This window comes from Staurois parvus, unplaced genomic scaffold (genome assembly GCF_062004578.1).
Source record: "Staurois parvus isolate SC_StPar_1 unplaced genomic scaffold, SC_StPar_1.0 ptg001631l, whole genome shotgun sequence".
Taxonomy (NCBI): domain Eukaryota; kingdom Metazoa; phylum Chordata; class Amphibia; order Anura; family Ranidae; genus Staurois; species Staurois parvus.
In genome coordinates, this window is record NW_028319427.1 from 449,193 (window position 1) to 466,301 (window position 17,109).

Sequence of the window (17,109 nt, forward strand, 5' to 3'; positions counted from 1 at the left end):
CAATTATGTGCCACTTTGTGTTGGTCTATCTCATCAAATCCCAATTAAATAAATTTACGTTTTTGGTTCTAACATGACAAAATGTGGACCATTTCAAGGGGTATGAATACTTTTTCATGGCACTGTGTGTTGTTTGGCCAGTCCGGGTCTGGAACAGAGAGAATCCTCCACCCGAGCACCCAGATAAAGAGGTCATTCTTCATACTGAGATCTGTTATTCTTCAGGAAACACAACATCAAGCAAAAGAAATAGTATCTGTAAAAAGGGACATGTCTATTAACAAAACAAATGTACATCGCCGGCACCAATAAAAAAATATATAGGTAATGAATCACTTTCAGAAGAGGACAAGAAAACAAAACTGCAGCAATGAAGAAAGAACTAGGCGACTTCATTTAAAACGTGAAATCAGTGTTCATCTAGGGGACAGATGAGAAAATATTGCCAAGATACGGGGCATTTATCTTCAAGATATAGAGAGGAAGAGAAGGCAGCTGGCTCCCATTTCCACAGCTCAGCGAGAAAGTAAAGTGACGATCCAAACAAAACAGAACCAGGGAACTCCACGGACATTAAAGCGGAACTCCGGCCTTCCCTTCAGTCTTGTACAGGCTTCTCTCCTGTGCTGAAAATTGTGAGATGTCTGTGTATGGCCGGAGACCATTCGTATTACTTCCAGTCCTAACGACGCAACCAGAACAGAGAAGAAAAGCGAGGATGTCACCAGAACAGTTGTCCCATCAGGAGATCTTTCCTCTATTTCTGGTCTGATGACAACTATAAACGTATGAGTTTCTCATCACCGTCTGTCCAAATACATTGAGTTAGCACAGCATGGTGGCTAAATGGTTAGCACTTCCACTTGGTAATACTCGGGGCGTCGGTTCAAATCCCAGCAACAGCACCACCTGCCTGGAGTTTTCATGTTCTCCCTGTGACTGTGTGGGTTTCCTCCAGGTACTCTGGTTACCTCCCACACTCCAAAGACATGCTGGTAGGTGGATTGGCCCTAGTATACAGTTGTGTTCAAAATAATACTTTCGGCAGGAGATCCGTCAGCCAATTACATTGTGCCTGTCCCTTTTTCGTCACCTGTCGCCTCGGAACCTCAGCAGAATCCTTCGCTGGTGACCGGTGAGCCCACCTGTGTTATCATTGACCAGTCCGGGGGGTTAGGTCACCGGCGTGCTGGGTGGAGAGAACTTCGGATGTTTCTTAATGCCGGACATTACTTTTCAGGTAAGGACTGTCTGAGATTTTCCAAGACTGAGCAGGTTCATGGTTAAAGGGTAAGTTCACCTTTTCAGAGAAAATAAAAAGGCAAACTAACTTCAATTAGCCCGGTCTTCCCTTTGGACCCTACTGCACATAGCCGCCATGATGCCCCATGCTGCCAATATAAATATATTTTGAAATATATTGAATATGGCCAAAATTGTAGCATTTCAAATACAGTTGTGTTCAAAATAATATTAGTCAGACATCACTAACCGGATCAGTCGCTGTTTTTGGTAGAAATTATATTTCAGATCCAGATCCAGGAGAATGAACACGAAGCCGCTCCCAGTTTGCCAGAGTCATGGAATGCTGCCGAAAAGTTGTCAGTTACTTTACAAGCGCGCCGGCGGCCATTACAATTCATTACGGAGCTCTGCACAAGCTCCGCTCTCCAGCAGACGTTACCTCTCCTGCTGCACTGTTTGTTAATTGTGACTGATAACTTCGTACCGATACAATGTAAGCAGTGAGAAGGCGGATGATTCATTATAGAAGGGAGAGCGCAGCACGGCGAGGAATATCCCACCGCCCAGCCCCGGCCTCAGCTTAAAGGGATAGTACACAGAGAGAGATCTGCACTCACTATATCTGGTCTCCCTGGACCCTACATTCACTATATCCGCTCTCCCCGGACCCTGCATTCACTATATTTGGTCTCCCCAGACCCCGCATTCACTATATCCGCTCTCCCCGGACCCCGCATTCACTATATCCGCTCTCCCCGGACCCCGCATTCACTATATCCGCTCTCCCCGGACCCCGCATTCACTATATCCGCTCTCCCCAGACCCCGCATTCACTATATCCACTCTCCCCGGACCCCGCATTCACTATATCCGCTCTCCCCAGACCCTGCATTCACTATATCCGCTCTCCCCAGACCCTGCATTCACTATATCCGCTCTCCCCAGACCCTGCATTCACTATATCCGCTCTCCCCAGACCCTGCATTCACTATATTTGGTCTCCCCAGACCCTGCATTCACTATATCCGCTCTCCCCGGACCCTGCATTCACTATATCTGGTCTCCCCGGACCCCGCATTCACTATATCCGCTCTCCCCAGACCCAGCATTCACTATATCTGGTCTCCCCGGACCCCGCATTCACTATATCCGGTCCCCCCGGACCCCGCATTCACTATATTTGGTCTCCCCAGACCCTGCATTCACTATATCCTCTCTCCATGGACCCCGCATTCACTATATCTGGTCTCCCCGGACCCTGCATTCACTATATCTGCTCTCCCCGGACCCCGCATTCACTATATCTGGTCTCCCCGGACCCTGCATTCACTATATCCGCTCTCCCCGGACCCTGCATTCACTATATCTGCTCTCCCCGGACCCCACATTCACTATATCCGCTCTCCCCGGACCCTGCATTCACTATATCCTCTCTCCCTGGACCCCGCATTCACTATATCCGCTCTCCCCGGACCCTGCATTCACTATATCCGCTCTCCCCGGACCCTGCATTCACTATATCCGCTCTCCCCGGACCCTGCATTCACTATATCCGCTCTCCCCGGACCCTGCATTCACTATATCCGCTCTCCCCGGACCCCGCATTCACTATATCCGCTCTCCCCGGACCCTGCATTCACTATATCCGCTCTCCCCGGACCCTGCATTCACTATATCCGCTCTCCTCGGACCCTGCATTCACTATATCTGGTCTCCCCGGACCCTGCATTCACTATATCCGCTCTCCCCGGACCCCGCATTCACTATATCTGGTCTCCTGCAGTATGCAGAACATGGAAATGCAATTATTTTAGTAAATATAAACTTCTAAATCCCTTTTCTCATCAGCAGTATATAGCACACTTGTGACTTCTAGCAGTGTCCACCAGAGCACTGGTTACATATCGTAGGAGGAGTTTTCTTTCTGCTCTAGTAGGATGCAGAACCCCTGACCTCTGTCTGGACAGTGCTGATTGGCCCTGTGCTGAGCACATGCACTCTCCCAAGAAAAAAAAAAAAACCTCTCTAGCAATACACACCAAACTGAGCATGTGCAGAGTGACTCCACACAATATGTCTTATCAGGTGATAAGAGGGGGACACAGGAAGAAGGGGAGGATCAGAGAAGACAGGATTGAACAACCTTTCACAATGTGGAGGATTAACCCCTTAGGTCCCACAGTGAGTATAACCAGCATGCTTTGCTGCATCTACAGACTGATTGTACTGTTGGGGGCCCTCCAAGGCTGATATTCTGTTTTGTTGGGAGGTGCTGAGGCTTAAAGAGTAACTCCAATTTTGTTGAGTAAAAAAACCCCCATTCCCCTCTGCAGGGATTTTAACAGACCTTTTCTTAGGCCCCTTTCACACGGGCGTTCTGTTTTTTTTCATCAGTTCTGTCACGTTTTTTCAAAGAAAAAAATGGATCAGTTCAGTTTTTTTTTTCTTTTCTTATTTTTTTGATGGTTGAACTGGATGGAGTTTTGTGGGTTTTTTTCAGCCAGACTAACTATGTAACTACATCTGTTTTTTGTCTGTTTCGTTTTTTTTAACGGAAGAAAAATAGGGTTTTCTTCCGTTCAAAAAACGGATGTTTATGGATGCGGACATTAAAGGATATAAACAGATCCCCTGCAGTCAGCAACAATAGACCCCCCCCCCAGAAACAATAGACTTCCTGCAAAAATAAAAAAATAACACCCCCCCAGCAACAATAGACCCCTGCCAGGAACAATAGATCTCCCAGTGCCCAGCATCAATAAGCCCTCCAGCAGCCAGCAACAGTAGACTTCTAGTTTAACAGTAGATCCCTGCTAGCAACAGTAGACCCCCCCTCCACAACAAAATATTCCCTCAGTAACATAAGACCCCTCAGCAGCAATAGATCCCCAGCCAGCAACAATAGACCCCCCACAACAAAATACCACCTCAGGAAGGAACCTTAGACCCCCACCAGAAACAATAGATCTCCGAGCACCCAGCATCAATAATTCCTCCAACAGCCAGTAACAGTAGACCTCTACTTTAACAGTAGATCCCTGCTAGCAACAGTAGACCCCCCCACAACAAAATATTCCCTCAGTAACATAAGACCCCTCAGCAGCAATAGATCCCCAGCCAGCAACAACAGACCCCCAACAACAAAATACCACCTCAGGAAGGAACCTTAGACCCCCACCAGAAACAATAGATCTCCGAGCACCCAGCATCAATAATTCCTCCAACAGCCAGTAACAGTAGATCTCTACTTTAACAGTAGATCCCTACTAGCAACAATAGACCCCCTCAGCAGCAATATATCTCCAGACAGCAACATTAGACCCCCAAGCAACAATAGACCCCCACAACAAAATACCCTCTCAGTAACATAAGATCCCACCAGCAGCAATAGATCCCCCACTAGAAACAATAGATCCCCCTTGCAGCAATAGCTCCTCCACTAGCAACAATAGATTCCCCACAGCAAATACTTCCCCCCAGCGGCAATAGATCCCCCAGTAGCCAGCAACAATAGACCCTCCAGCACACCCCCAGCACCCCTTGCCATTACACACATTCAGTGCGGGAGGTCCTGGAACTGCGTACCTCCACATACCCGCTGAAACAGTCCTGATGAGGAGACACCAGAAATGGGAGAATTAGGGGTTAAAGTATATGAGGAGACCCTGGGGGAAAGCCCAGTATGGGGCCCAATGATATATAATGGTGGTCCATTATATTCCTACTCTTTCTAATTCCATGTTTTTATGGTTTTTAACTGATTTGCACATGGAAATGCCAGAAATGACCTGTTTATCTATCGGGTTAAGGCCACCCACCTCGTCACAAGGGTCCTCACACAGACTTGAAGGGCTAAAAGAGGAGATGGGGCGTGTCTGTCCCGGTCTGTTATAAGAGGGGGCGTGTCTGTCCTGGTCTGTTATAAGAAGGGGCGTGTCTGTCCTGGTCTGTTATAAGAGGGTGTGTGTCTGTCCTGGTCTGTTATAAGAGGGGGCGTGTCTGTCAAGGTCTGTTATAAAGGGGCGTGTCTGTCAAGGTCTGTTATAAAAGGGCGTGTCTGTCCTGGTCTGTTATAAGAGGGGTGTGTCTGTCAAGGTCTATTATAAGAGGGGGCGTGTCTGTCAAGGCCTGTTATAAAGGGGCGTGTCTGTCCTGGTCTGTTATAAGAGGGGGCGTGTCTGTCAAGGTCTGTTATAAGAGGGGGTTGTCTGTCCTGGTCTGTTATAAGAGGGGGAGTGTCTGTCCTGGTCTGTTATAAGAGGGGGCGTGTCTGTCAAGGTCTGTTATGAGAGGGGGCGTGTCTGTCCTGGTCTGTTGTAAGAGGGGGAGTGTCTGTCCTGGTCTGTTATAAGAGGGGAAGTGTCTGTCCTGGTCTGTTATAAGAGGGGGAGTGTTTGTCCTGGTCTGTTATAGGAGGGGGCGTGTCTGTCAAGGTCTGTTAGGAGAGGGGGCGTGTCTATCCAGGTCTGTTATAAGACGGGGCGTGTCTATCCAGGTCTGTTATAAGAGGGGGTTGTCTGTCCAGTTCTGTTATAAGAGGGGGCGTGTCTGTCCAGGTCTGTTATAAGAAGGGGGCGTGTCTGACCAGGTCTGTTATAAGAGGGGTCGTGTCTGCCCAGGTGTGTTGTAAGTGGGGGCGTGTCTGACAGGGTCTGTTATAAGAGGGGGCGTGTCTGTCCTGGTCTGTTATAAGAGGGGGCATGTGTGACCAGGTCTGTTATAAGGGGGGTGTGTCTATGCAGGTCTGTTATAAGAGGGGGCGTGTCTGTCCTGGTCTGGTATAAGTGGGGATGTGTCTGACCAGGTCTGTTATAAGAGGGGGCATGTCTGACCAGGTCTGTTATAAAAGGGGGCGTGTCTGCCCAGGTCTATTATAAGAGGGGGCGTGTCTATCCAGGTCTGTTATAAGATGGGGTGTGTCTGTCCTGGTCTGGCATAAGTGGGGATGTGTCTGACCAAGTCTGTTATAAGAGGGGGCGTGTCTGACAAGTTCTGTTATAAGAGGGGGCGTGTCTGACCAGGTGTTTTATAAGAGGGGGCGTGTCTGACCAGGTCTGTTATAAGAGGGGGCGTGTCTGACTAGGTCTGTTATAAGAGGGGGCGTGTCTGACCAGGTGTTTTATAAGAGGGGGCGTGTCTGACCAGGTCTGTTATAAGAGGGGGCGTGTCTGACCAGGTCTGTTATAAGAGGGGGTGTGTCTGACCAGGTCTGTTATAAGAGGGGGCGTGTCTGACCAGGTGTTTTATAAGAGGGGCGTGTCTATCCAGGTCTGTTATAAGAGGGGGCGTGTCTGTCCAGGTCTGTTATAAGAGGGGGCGTGTCTGCCCAGGTCTGTTGTAAGTGGGGGCGTGTCTGACCAGGTCTGTTACAAGAGGGGGCGTGTCTATCCAGGTCTGTTATAAGTGGGGGCGTGTCTGACCAGGTCTGTTATAAGAGGGGGCGTGTCTGACCAGGTCTGTTATAAGAGGGGGCGTGTCTGACCAGGTCTGTTATAAGAGGGGGCGTGTCTGACCAGGTCTGTTATAAGAGGGGGCGTGTCTGTCTAGGTCTGTTATAAGAGGGGGCGTGTCTGACCAGGTCTGTTATAAGAGGGGGCGTGTCTGTCTAGGTCTGTTATAAGAGGGGGCGTGTCTGACCAGGTGTTTTATAAGAGGGGGCGTGTCTGACCAGGTCTGTTACAAGAGGGGGCATGTCTATCCAGGTCTGTTATAAGTGGGGGCGTGTCTATCCAGGTCTGTTATAAGTGGGGGCGTGTCTGACCAGGTCTGTTATAAGAGGGGGCGTGTCTGCCAGGGTCTGTTATAAGCGGGGGCGTGTCTGACCAGGTCTGTTGGACTATAGAACTCTGTGGGCAGTGTGGTACCTATCAGACTTCAAAGTCGTATTTAGACACGTCTACTATACCAGGAAAGTGGAGGAAACACTAAGAACATGGAGATTGTCCGTTACACATCTGACGGCATTTTCTAAAGCAAACGTTCCTTCGGCCTGAATGTGCTGATCACAGGTTTGCTGGAAGGTATAAAATGACATGAATATCCTCATGAGGGGTGAATTGTTTGGCAGAACTTCAGGTGAGCATGACGCGGGTTTCTGCAGGGAAGGTGGCCCCAGCAACATCAGAGTGAACTGCGATCCACATCGGTGATCTGCATCACTGCATAGAAACATACAATCAGAAGATCGGCTACCTACCGTCCAAGGAGAGCCAGTCATGCTGGGAGGAAGGCAGCGTTGGAAGAGCTCTGGCCTTATACTCAAACACCACAGAATTGGAGATGATCTGGTTGTTGAAGGCAACCTGAAGAGTGACCAGCCCAGTGTCATGTGCTGCAAGACAGGAAGGGATACAGATTATCATTTAACGAGCAACTCCAGCCAAACCACTCCATGTATGATTGAAAAGCTTACATTTGAACCTACCAAGCCAGAGCAATGTATATAGCAGGGGTCTCCAAACTTTCTAAACAAAGGGCCAGCATACTGTTTTCCAGACTTAAGGGGTGAGGGGAAGACTGTGTCCTGTGTAGAAAATGTCCTGGTGTCATTTGGAGTAAACCATGCCTCGTCTTTGGTGTCAGTGGGAGGAAATGTGCCCTATCATTGGTGTCAATAGAAGGGATTCTGCCCTATCGCTGGTGTCATTTGAAGGAATAGTGTCCCATCTTTCATGTCAGGTGCAAGAATTAGGTCCCTTCGATGGTGACAGTGGAGGAATAGTGCCCTCTCATTGGTATCAGTGAAGGAATAGTGCCCCATCATTGGTATTATTCGAAGGAACGGTGCCCTATCAGTTGTGCCAGTGGGAGGAATAGTGCCCTATAATTGCTATGAGTAGAGGAATTCTGCCCCATCATTGGTATCAGTGGGAGGAATAGTGCCCCATCATTGGTGTCAGTGGGAGGAATAGTGCCCCATCATTGGTGTCAGTGGGAGGAATAGCGCCCCATCATTGTATCAGTGGGAGGAATAGTGCCCCATCATTGGTATCAGTGGGAGGAATAGTGCCCCATCATTGTATCAGTGGGAGGAATAGTGCCCCATCATTGGTGTCAATGGGAGGAATAGTGCCCCATCATTGGTGTCAGTGGGAGGAATAGTGCCCCATCATAGTGCCCCATCATTGGTATCAGTGGGAGGAATAGTGCCCCATCATTGGTATCAGTGGGAGGAACAGTGCCCCATCATTGGTGTCAGTGGAGGAATAGTGCCCCATCATTGGTATCAGTAGGAGGAATAGTGCCCCATCATTGGTATCAGTATGAGGAATAGTGCCCCATCATTGGTATCAGTGGGAGGAATAGTGCCCCATCATTGGTATCAGTGGGAGGAGTAGTGCCCCATCATTGGTGTCACTAGGAGGAATAGTGCCCCATCATTGGTATCAGTGGGAGGAATAGTGCCCCATCATTGGTGTCAGTGGGAGGAATAGTGCCCCATCATTGGTATTAGTCGAAGGAATAGTGCTCTATCATATGTGCCAGTGGGAGGAATAGTGCCCCCTCATTGGTATTAGTAGGAGGAATAATGACCCATCATTGGTGTCAGTGGGAGGAATAGTGCCCCATCATTGGTATCAGTAGGAGGAATAGTGCCCCATCATTGGTGTCAGTGGGAGGAATAGTGCCCCATCATTGGTATCAGTGGGAGGAATAGTGCCCCATCATTGGTGTCAGTGGGAGGAATAGTGCCCAATCATTGGTGTCGGTTGGAGGAATAGTGTCCCATCATTGGTATCAGAGAGAGGAATAGTGCCCCATCATTGGTATCAGTAGGAGGAATAGTGCCCCATCATTGGTGTCAGTGGGAGGAATAGTGCCCCATCATTGGTATCAGTGGGAGGAATAGTGCCCCATCATTGGTGTCAGTGGGAGGAATAGTGCCCCATCATTGGTATCAATGGAGGAACAGTGCCCCAACATTGGTATCAATGGGAGGAATAGTGTCCCATCATTGGTATCAGTGGAGGAAAAGTGACCCATCATTGGTGTCAGTGGGAGGAATAGTGCCCCATCATTGGTATCAGTGGGAGGAATAGTGCCCCATCATTGGTATCAGTGGGAGGAATAGTGCCCCATCATTGGTGTCAGTGGGAGGAATAGTGCCCCATCATTGGTATCAGTGGGAGGAATAGTGCCCCATCATTGGTATCAGTGGGAGGAATAGTACCCCATCATTGGTGTCAGTGGAGGAATAGTTCCCCATCATTGGTATTAGTCAGAGGAATAGTGCCCTATCATATGTGCCACTGGGAGGAATAGTGCCCCATTATTGGTATCAGTGGGAGGAATAGTGCCCCATCATTGGTGTCAGTGGAGGAATAGTGCCCCATCATTGGTATTAGTAGGAGGAATAGTACCCCATCATTGGTATCAGTGGGAGGAATAGTGCCCCATTGTTTATATTAGTGCCCCAATGGTAAGATAAAGGCAAGAAAAAGGCTGTTTCCGGCCCCTGGGCTGTAGTTTGGAGACCACTGGTATATATTCTTGGGAGCTTTGGATGGGTGGGTGATTACAAGATGTTATACATTACTTTACAATGTACAGTATATACATCATCCCTGCGTAGTATAATGGAGGTAGATCATCTGCACTGCCTTGTGTAGCTATAACACAACATCCTCAACTGGGAGAAACAGTTCACTAAATGAACCAATAAAGGGGTCTAAGGATGACCCTATCTGTTCACTTATGGAACTGCAGAGCGCAGCTGCCCCCCTCCATTCATTTTTCCTGCAGTAAGGGCACATGAAGCTGCTGTATAGTCTGCAATGCCCTGAGTGAACGAGTAAGGGGGCCAACAGACCCCTTTGCTAACCGAACACACTGCCGGCAGATTGTGAATATCCACCAGGCAAGGCAAATCTCCACCTCCACCTTGTCAGTACAATGAAATTGACAAGATTCACTCATCAGTAACCAACAGAAATTATGTCAAGAGTTGAAAATGTGGGAAAAGGTGGAGTTGGGGTTTCAATAAATCTCTCATAAAAGATTTTTTTACGAGGCATTATCCATAGGAGTGGATGGCAAATTCTTTCATCTTCGGGCCTCATGGCTGGTGCAGCAATCAAACTGCATTTGGGGCACCATATATCTCCGCTGAATGTAGTGATGCATGATGGTACTTGTGCTGTTTGTTCCATCCTTAGCTACAACGAACACGTAATTACCATCCATAATTTATTCTGCTAATGTAAAAATAGCATTTTCATCCTTCTGCCCCAAGATTTACAACCACTATTACCACCGCTAAATGTTCCAGTACTTTCCTAAAAAGCAAATTAGTTTATGTAGAAATATTAATACCCATTTTGGATTGCTAGTGATGAGGATTGAGTGGTCTATGAAAAATAAATGTAGCCAATGTGATTTGGAGATCTGGATTGTGGCCAAGTCAAGTTGGATGATCTAGCCAGGTTCTTCAAGAGCATATACATATAAAAACACCTTGGTTCCCCCTATCCATGTTCCTTGCTACTCTCTAACCCCAAATACATTACATGGCCAAAAGCTTGTGGACACCTGACCATCATACCTACTGCCATCATATCTACTGTATATGAGCTTGTTGGACAGCCTGTTTCAAATCCATGGCCATTAATACTGAATTGCCCCTATCCCATTTGTAACTTTAACAGCCTCTACTCTTCTGGGAAAGCTTTCCACAAGATTTTGGAGAGTGTCTGTGGGAATTTGTGTCCATTTAGCCAAGAGAACATTTGCGAGATAAGGTACTTATGTTGGATCAAAAGATCAGGCTCACAATCAGAGTTCCACCTCATTCCAAAGGTGTTCAGTAGGGTTGATGTCAGGGCTCTGTCCATTTTCCCCACACCAAACTCATCAAACCATGTCCAGGGACGAACTGACAGCTCATGGGGCCCCTAGGGCAATAAGGGATTATGGGCCCCCTGTGTCCTTGCCCAAACTCAAAAAAGCCTATGAAAAAGGTACCAGGGGCATCTCATGGGGCCCCCTATTGACCCCGGGCCCTCGGGCAGTGCCCGAGTTTCCAAATGGTCAGTCCGCCCTTGACCATGTCTTTATGGAGCTGACTTTGTACACAAGGGCGCAGTAATGATGGAACAGAAGGATTCCTCCGTAAACTGTTGTGACAAGGCTGGAAGAGCACAATTGTCTAAAACTTCTTTTCAAGGAAACACCTGGACTAAAGTATTTGGAGGTATATCCACATACCTAAGGCTCTATAGGTAGGTGTGATAAATAAGTGTCCAGAAATGAAGGCTAAATGGGTAATGAAAAGGACACTGGAATACTCACCTTTTCAGGCTTTTCAGGCTTCTACTGTCTAGTGGGCCATTGGTACCTGCCATGGTCATGCCTCACATTAAGACATAGAGGTGACTGTCTTATCTGGAACTCAGGGAGGCATGGGATAGGGTGGCATTGAGGCCTGAGTGTCCATACTGGATACTCCATACTCAGCCAAATGAATAACATAAAGGATACTAGAATACTTACTTTTTCAGACTTCCACTACCTAGTGGGCCATTGGTTTCTACCATAGTATGGTCACCTATTAAGACAATAGAAGTGGCATGTCTCATTCCATGGAGGCATGGAGCGTGGTGGCATTGAGACCTGAATGCCCATACTGTGCACACCTTTCTCAGACAATTGAATAATATAAAGGACAGTAGAATACTTACCTTTTCAGGCTTCTACTACCTATTGGGCCACTGGGTCCTTTCTGCTAGAGTAGTGCCACCCATTAAGACAATAGTTGTGGTTGTCTCATCCAGCACTCATGGAGTTACAGAGTGGGGTGGCAATGATGCTGGAATTCTCATACTGAACATGCCATCCTCAGCTATAAAGGACGCTAGAATATTCACCTTTTTCAGACTTCCACTACCAAGTGAGACATTGGTTTCCACCATGGTAAGGCAACAAATTAAGACAACAGAGGAGGCTGTCTGTTCCGGCACTCATGGAGACATGGAGTGGGGTGGCATTGAGGCTGGAAAGCCCATACTGGAGACTTAGTCCTCATTTAAACTCAGTAATGCTGAACCTGGTGAAACCACAAGGTCAGTGTTACTGATCTCCCTGCTGACTGCTGTACCTGCCACCTAAAAAAGAATTAGCGCAGGGCAGGCATGACTAGGCCCAGAGTGGGAAGGAAGACGTGTGAGGGTTAATGATAGTATTAGGGTTGGTAAAGGATAGCTGGGGGATCTGGTTGGTAGAGGGAGAGTGTAGGTGGGGTCTTCTGCACCTTAGGGTGGGGTGTCCTGGTGAGGGGCGTCAGTTGGAGCTGGACGTAGGAGAGAGAGCTTCCTTCCCGCCCTCCCTGTTTGGTGAGTGTTGTGTTCCTCCCGGGGGGGGGGTATTTCGGTTCCTGGGCGGTGGTTGGTCTTTGGAGGCGGTTCTTATCTTGGAGGTACAAAAATGGTGTGGGACCCATCGTTGGTATGGTGTGCCCAGGAACATTCCAGTTAACCAAGGTTTAACTGGAAGGTGGTGGTGCTGCACTGCGGGCGGTATGGTTGTCTCCGAGCTGGTTGGTTGCGGCTGGAGGCCTAGTGTAATATGGTTGTCCGCAGGTGCATTTCGGATCGTTTTGGGGGTGCCTTCAAAGACCAACGACAACTCTTTATGTTCTGTTATAAGGAATGGTTGATGTGTTTAAACTTGATTTGTTAATAAAAGGCCGTGCTGGCCATTTTACTCCAAAATTGGTGTTATGTTTTCTTTAAGTATAGTAAGTAAAGGGGATTGGTATGGAAGGGTAATGGTGGTGTAGTGGGGTCTGGATGAACCTATCTCGGGTGCACTAGTCATGCTCCTGGCAAGTCCCTTGTTGCTGCTTTTGTTCAGGAAACCACATCACCACCAGGTAGGATCTGTGTATCCTGGCTGCTAAGGCTCCTTTCATTTTTTGGTCCTGCAAATGTGATCCTTGACACATACCAGAACTCTGCAACACCCATCTCGCCCATGCAGGAGAGATTACAACACCTTGCTGTTAATGCACTATGCCTCTGATCTTAGCAACAAGAAGCGCACCAACCTTGTGCATTACCTCAGTAACCAAAATTTATTAAATGAAGGAATGGTACTCACAAACAGCGAATAAAAACAGACTGAAATGGGACCCTCCCAAATGGGTTGGGCTGGGGAGGGTCCCATTTCAGTCTGTGGGCATAAATGGGAGCATGCACTCTCAGTCCAGTCAGCTCTGAGGAAGAAGGCTTGACCTTCGAAACGCGTCAGCTGGACTGAGTACCTTTACCCATGATGGGATTCGCGCTGGCCTCTTGCCTTTGAAGTCCCTGGGTGGACTTACATGCCTGTTTTTATTCGCTGTTTGTGAGTACCATTCCTTCATTTAATAAATTTTGGTTACTGAGGTAATGCGCAAGGTTGGTGCGCTTCTTGTTGTTTCACTTCACAGTTTGTTCGGGCTTCCCCAGCCTTGGTTTGGAGCTGCACGACTTTGGATACTCCGGTGGTTGCTTCTCTGGAGGTTTTAATTCCATCTACTCACCACCGGCCTGGGTCCCGGAGCGCAGGAGAAATCGCTTTGTGTTTTATCCTCTGATCTTAGCGCCAGTACAGGCGTTCTATGAGTTCTTCTGAAACTGATGGAGATGCGATGGGGATTTCATATCAGCGGTACATTACCAATGATCACACCACAGGTATTGATCCAACTCGCTCCATCGAGAGCGACAGATTGTAGGATCATTTATAGAGAATTTCCCATCACTGTATGGCCAAAAGCTACATTTGCTATTGTTTCTAAATGTATTTTTTTTTCTATTTATTACATAGATAAAAATAAAAAGATGGCAAAAAATACAGCTTGTATGGATTGGGTGGAAATAGAAAAATGTGTAAAGTGTCATTTTTAGCGGTTTCTTTGCCTTCTCAGTCACATGACGCAGCGCATATCCCATCATTATAAAATGAGATCAAATGCATTGAAATTTTTAGGTGAACACAAAACAAGCCTTTGTTTTTCCCTAATGATATTGATAGCCTGCTAATGAGCCTCTATTAGCCGTATGACTGACTTGCTGACGGAAAATGTCCCTTCCTCTACGTAAAAGCTCCAAGTAAGCGGGGACTTTAGACACATTAGCAATTAGGATTGGCAATATGTCAGGTTGCGTTATCTCACATTAGCTCATCACCAGTAAAATAAAAGCAAGCAGTTTACTAAACAGATGTCTTTTCCTTTGTGTCCGGCCTGGAAATGTATTTACAGGTGATATTTACTGAAACAGCAAAACCTAACAATAGGTGAGCCGGGAACAAGGCATTGTGGGATAGACTTTGCTGTACTGCATTGTCAGGTGATAGATAATACTGGAAACAATGTAAATGCAGAGTTGGCGCATCTTCGCCGTCACATGACTGATGCGTGAAGCACAGGTTGGAAACTACTATTGGTTCATAGGGCCATGTTTTTCCTCAGTTTTGCTATGCTGAGAAGAAAGATTTACCGTATCTTTCACTCCATAAGGCGCACCTAGGTTTTAGAGGAGAAAAACAAGAAAAAAAAATATTCTGAACCAATGGACTGCAGACATAGAACAGGAGATGACCAGAGACTGCAGGCATAGTACAGGAGATGACCAGAGACTGCGGACACAGTACAGGAGATGACCAGAGACTGCGGACATACTACAGGAGATGACCAGAGACTGCGGACATAGTACAGGAGATGACCAGAGACTGCAGATGTACTACAGGAGATGACCAGAGACTGCGGATGTACTACAGGAGATGACCAGAGTCTATGGACATAGTACAGGAGATGACCAGAGACTGCAGACATAGTACAGGAGATGACCAGAGACTGCAGACATAGTACAGGAGATGACCAGAGACTGCGGACATAGTACAGGAGATGACCAGAGACTGCGGATGTACTACAGGAGATGACCAAAGAATGTGGAAATAGTACAGGAGATGACCAGAGACTGCAGACATACTACAGGAGATGACCAGAGACTGCGGACATAGTACAGGAGATGACCAGAGACTGCAGACATAGTACAGGAGATGCCCAGAGACTGCAGACATAGTACAGGAGATGCCCAGAGACTGCAGATGTACTACAGGAGATGACCAGAGACTGCGGATGTACTACAGGAGATGACCAGAGTCTATGGACATAGTACAGGAGATGACCAGAGACTGCAGACATAGTACAGGAGATGACCAGAGACTGCAGACATAGTACAGGAGATGACCAGAGACTGCGGACATAGTACAGGAGATGACCAGAGACTGCGGATGTACTACAGGAGATGACCAAAGAATGTGGAAATAGTACAGGAGATGACCAGAGACTGCAGACATACTACAGGAGATGACCAGAGACTGCGGACATAGTACAGGAGATGACCAGAGACTGCAGACATACTACAGGAGATGACCAGAGACCATGGACACAGTACAAGAGATGACCAGAGACTGCGGACATAGTACAGGAGATGACCAGAGACTGCGGACACAGTACAGGAGATGACCAGAGACTGCGCACATAGTACTGGAGATGACCAGAGACTGCGGATACAGTACAGGAGATGACCAGAGACTGCGGACGTACTACAGGAGATGACCAGAGACTGCGGACATATTACAGGAGATGACCAGAGACTGCAGCCATAGTACAGGAGATGACCAGAGACTGCGGACCTTTGGAGAGCGGGTACCCGAATTTGACAAGTACCCGCTCCCACTTCCACTGGTTCGGAAGCGGAAGTTGTCCTCCCTCCCTCCACGTAGTCTGCTGGGTCCTGGGACAGGTCCCAGAAAACTATGTGGCCATTCACGAAGCGCAACGCTTCTCGCGCATGCGCAGTGGGCACCTGGCTGTGAAGCCGCAAGCTGTCACAGACGGGTGCCCACACTATAGATGTCAGGGAGAGAAGATGGCCGGTGAAACCAGCGGTGATAAGGACACCACTGAACTGGGGAGCAGGTAGGACCAAGGAGCAAGTTCTGCTGCACAGAAGAGCTGAGCGACTGGCCTGGTATTCTAACACAACAGCGGCGGCGATGGGGGGAATACCGGACCGGTGGCTCCATGACGCACAGACATTTCCCCCCATTTTTGGACAAAAAAGGGCATCTTATGGAGCAAAAAATACGATACTTACTATGCACATGTAGCACCCTCTTAGTTAGCTAGGGGAGGTAGCTGATTATTTTTTTAGCTAGAAAGGCTGAGTAGCAGCCTGGGCAATAGTCAGCTGGGTCAAGCTCAGGTCAGGACTGAGAGGCTCTGCAGATTAGTTCCTTGATACCTCCCCCTGCTCTAGAATCTTGAAGATTCTAGAAGCAGTGTGCAGGGGTGAGGAGGGGCTGGTCTTCACTTTTAGGGGATCCTGACCAATCCCTAAGCAGGAGGCCTGGCATGGGGTTGGGAAAGCCCTTAAAAGTCATTGAGCCTGCTCAGTAGCAGGAGAGTTCAGAAGAAAGATGTGAGGAAACTGAGATGCAGGAGCCTGGGAGGGGGCTCAGTGGAAAGAGACCTACCTACAGGCAGGGCACTGGAAAGGAGAATCGCTCAGCCTCACCAGCTGCCCAGAGTGAGGACCACCTGTAGAGCCAAGAAAAGAGCCAGCCCAGTGGAAGGCCTGAAGGCAGCCACCTACCTAAATCTGCTCACAGGACTGAGACTGACCAAGTATTCATACACCCCCTGGGTCAGCTAAGGGAAAAAGAGCACTCTGGTGGGAAACCATATTAGATCCTTACCTGGGATTGTTTCATTTTAAGTGGTAGGCACTGGATTCCCTTTCCCAGGGGTTCCCCCCTCAAGCAGCTGGATAAGAAGAGGATTATCTATGGTCTGGGATGGTACACCAGGAAATGCTG

General features: G+C 48.0%; 2 protein-coding genes across 8 annotated transcripts in view; both read right to left on the reverse strand.

The window, feature by feature from the left end:
* The window catches only part of CAMTA1 (calmodulin binding transcription activator 1), a 249,155-nt gene extending 241,585 nt beyond the window's left edge, over positions 1-7,570 (reverse strand). For all 7 annotated transcript variants that reach the window (XM_089663132.1, XM_089663131.1, XM_089663126.1 and 4 more), the window contains exon 1: positions 7,442-7,570. The gene's annotated coding sequence lies outside the window, so the exon portion shown is untranslated. The remainder of the gene's footprint in view (positions 1-7,441) is intronic.
* LOC149434992 (calmodulin-binding transcription activator 1-like) overlaps positions 7,442-17,109 on the reverse strand; it is a 223,207-nt gene continuing 213,539 nt past the window's right edge. The window contains exon 7 of the mRNA XM_089663123.1: positions 7,442-7,576. The gene's annotated coding sequence lies outside the window, so the exon portion shown is untranslated. The remainder of the gene's footprint in view (positions 7,577-17,109) is intronic.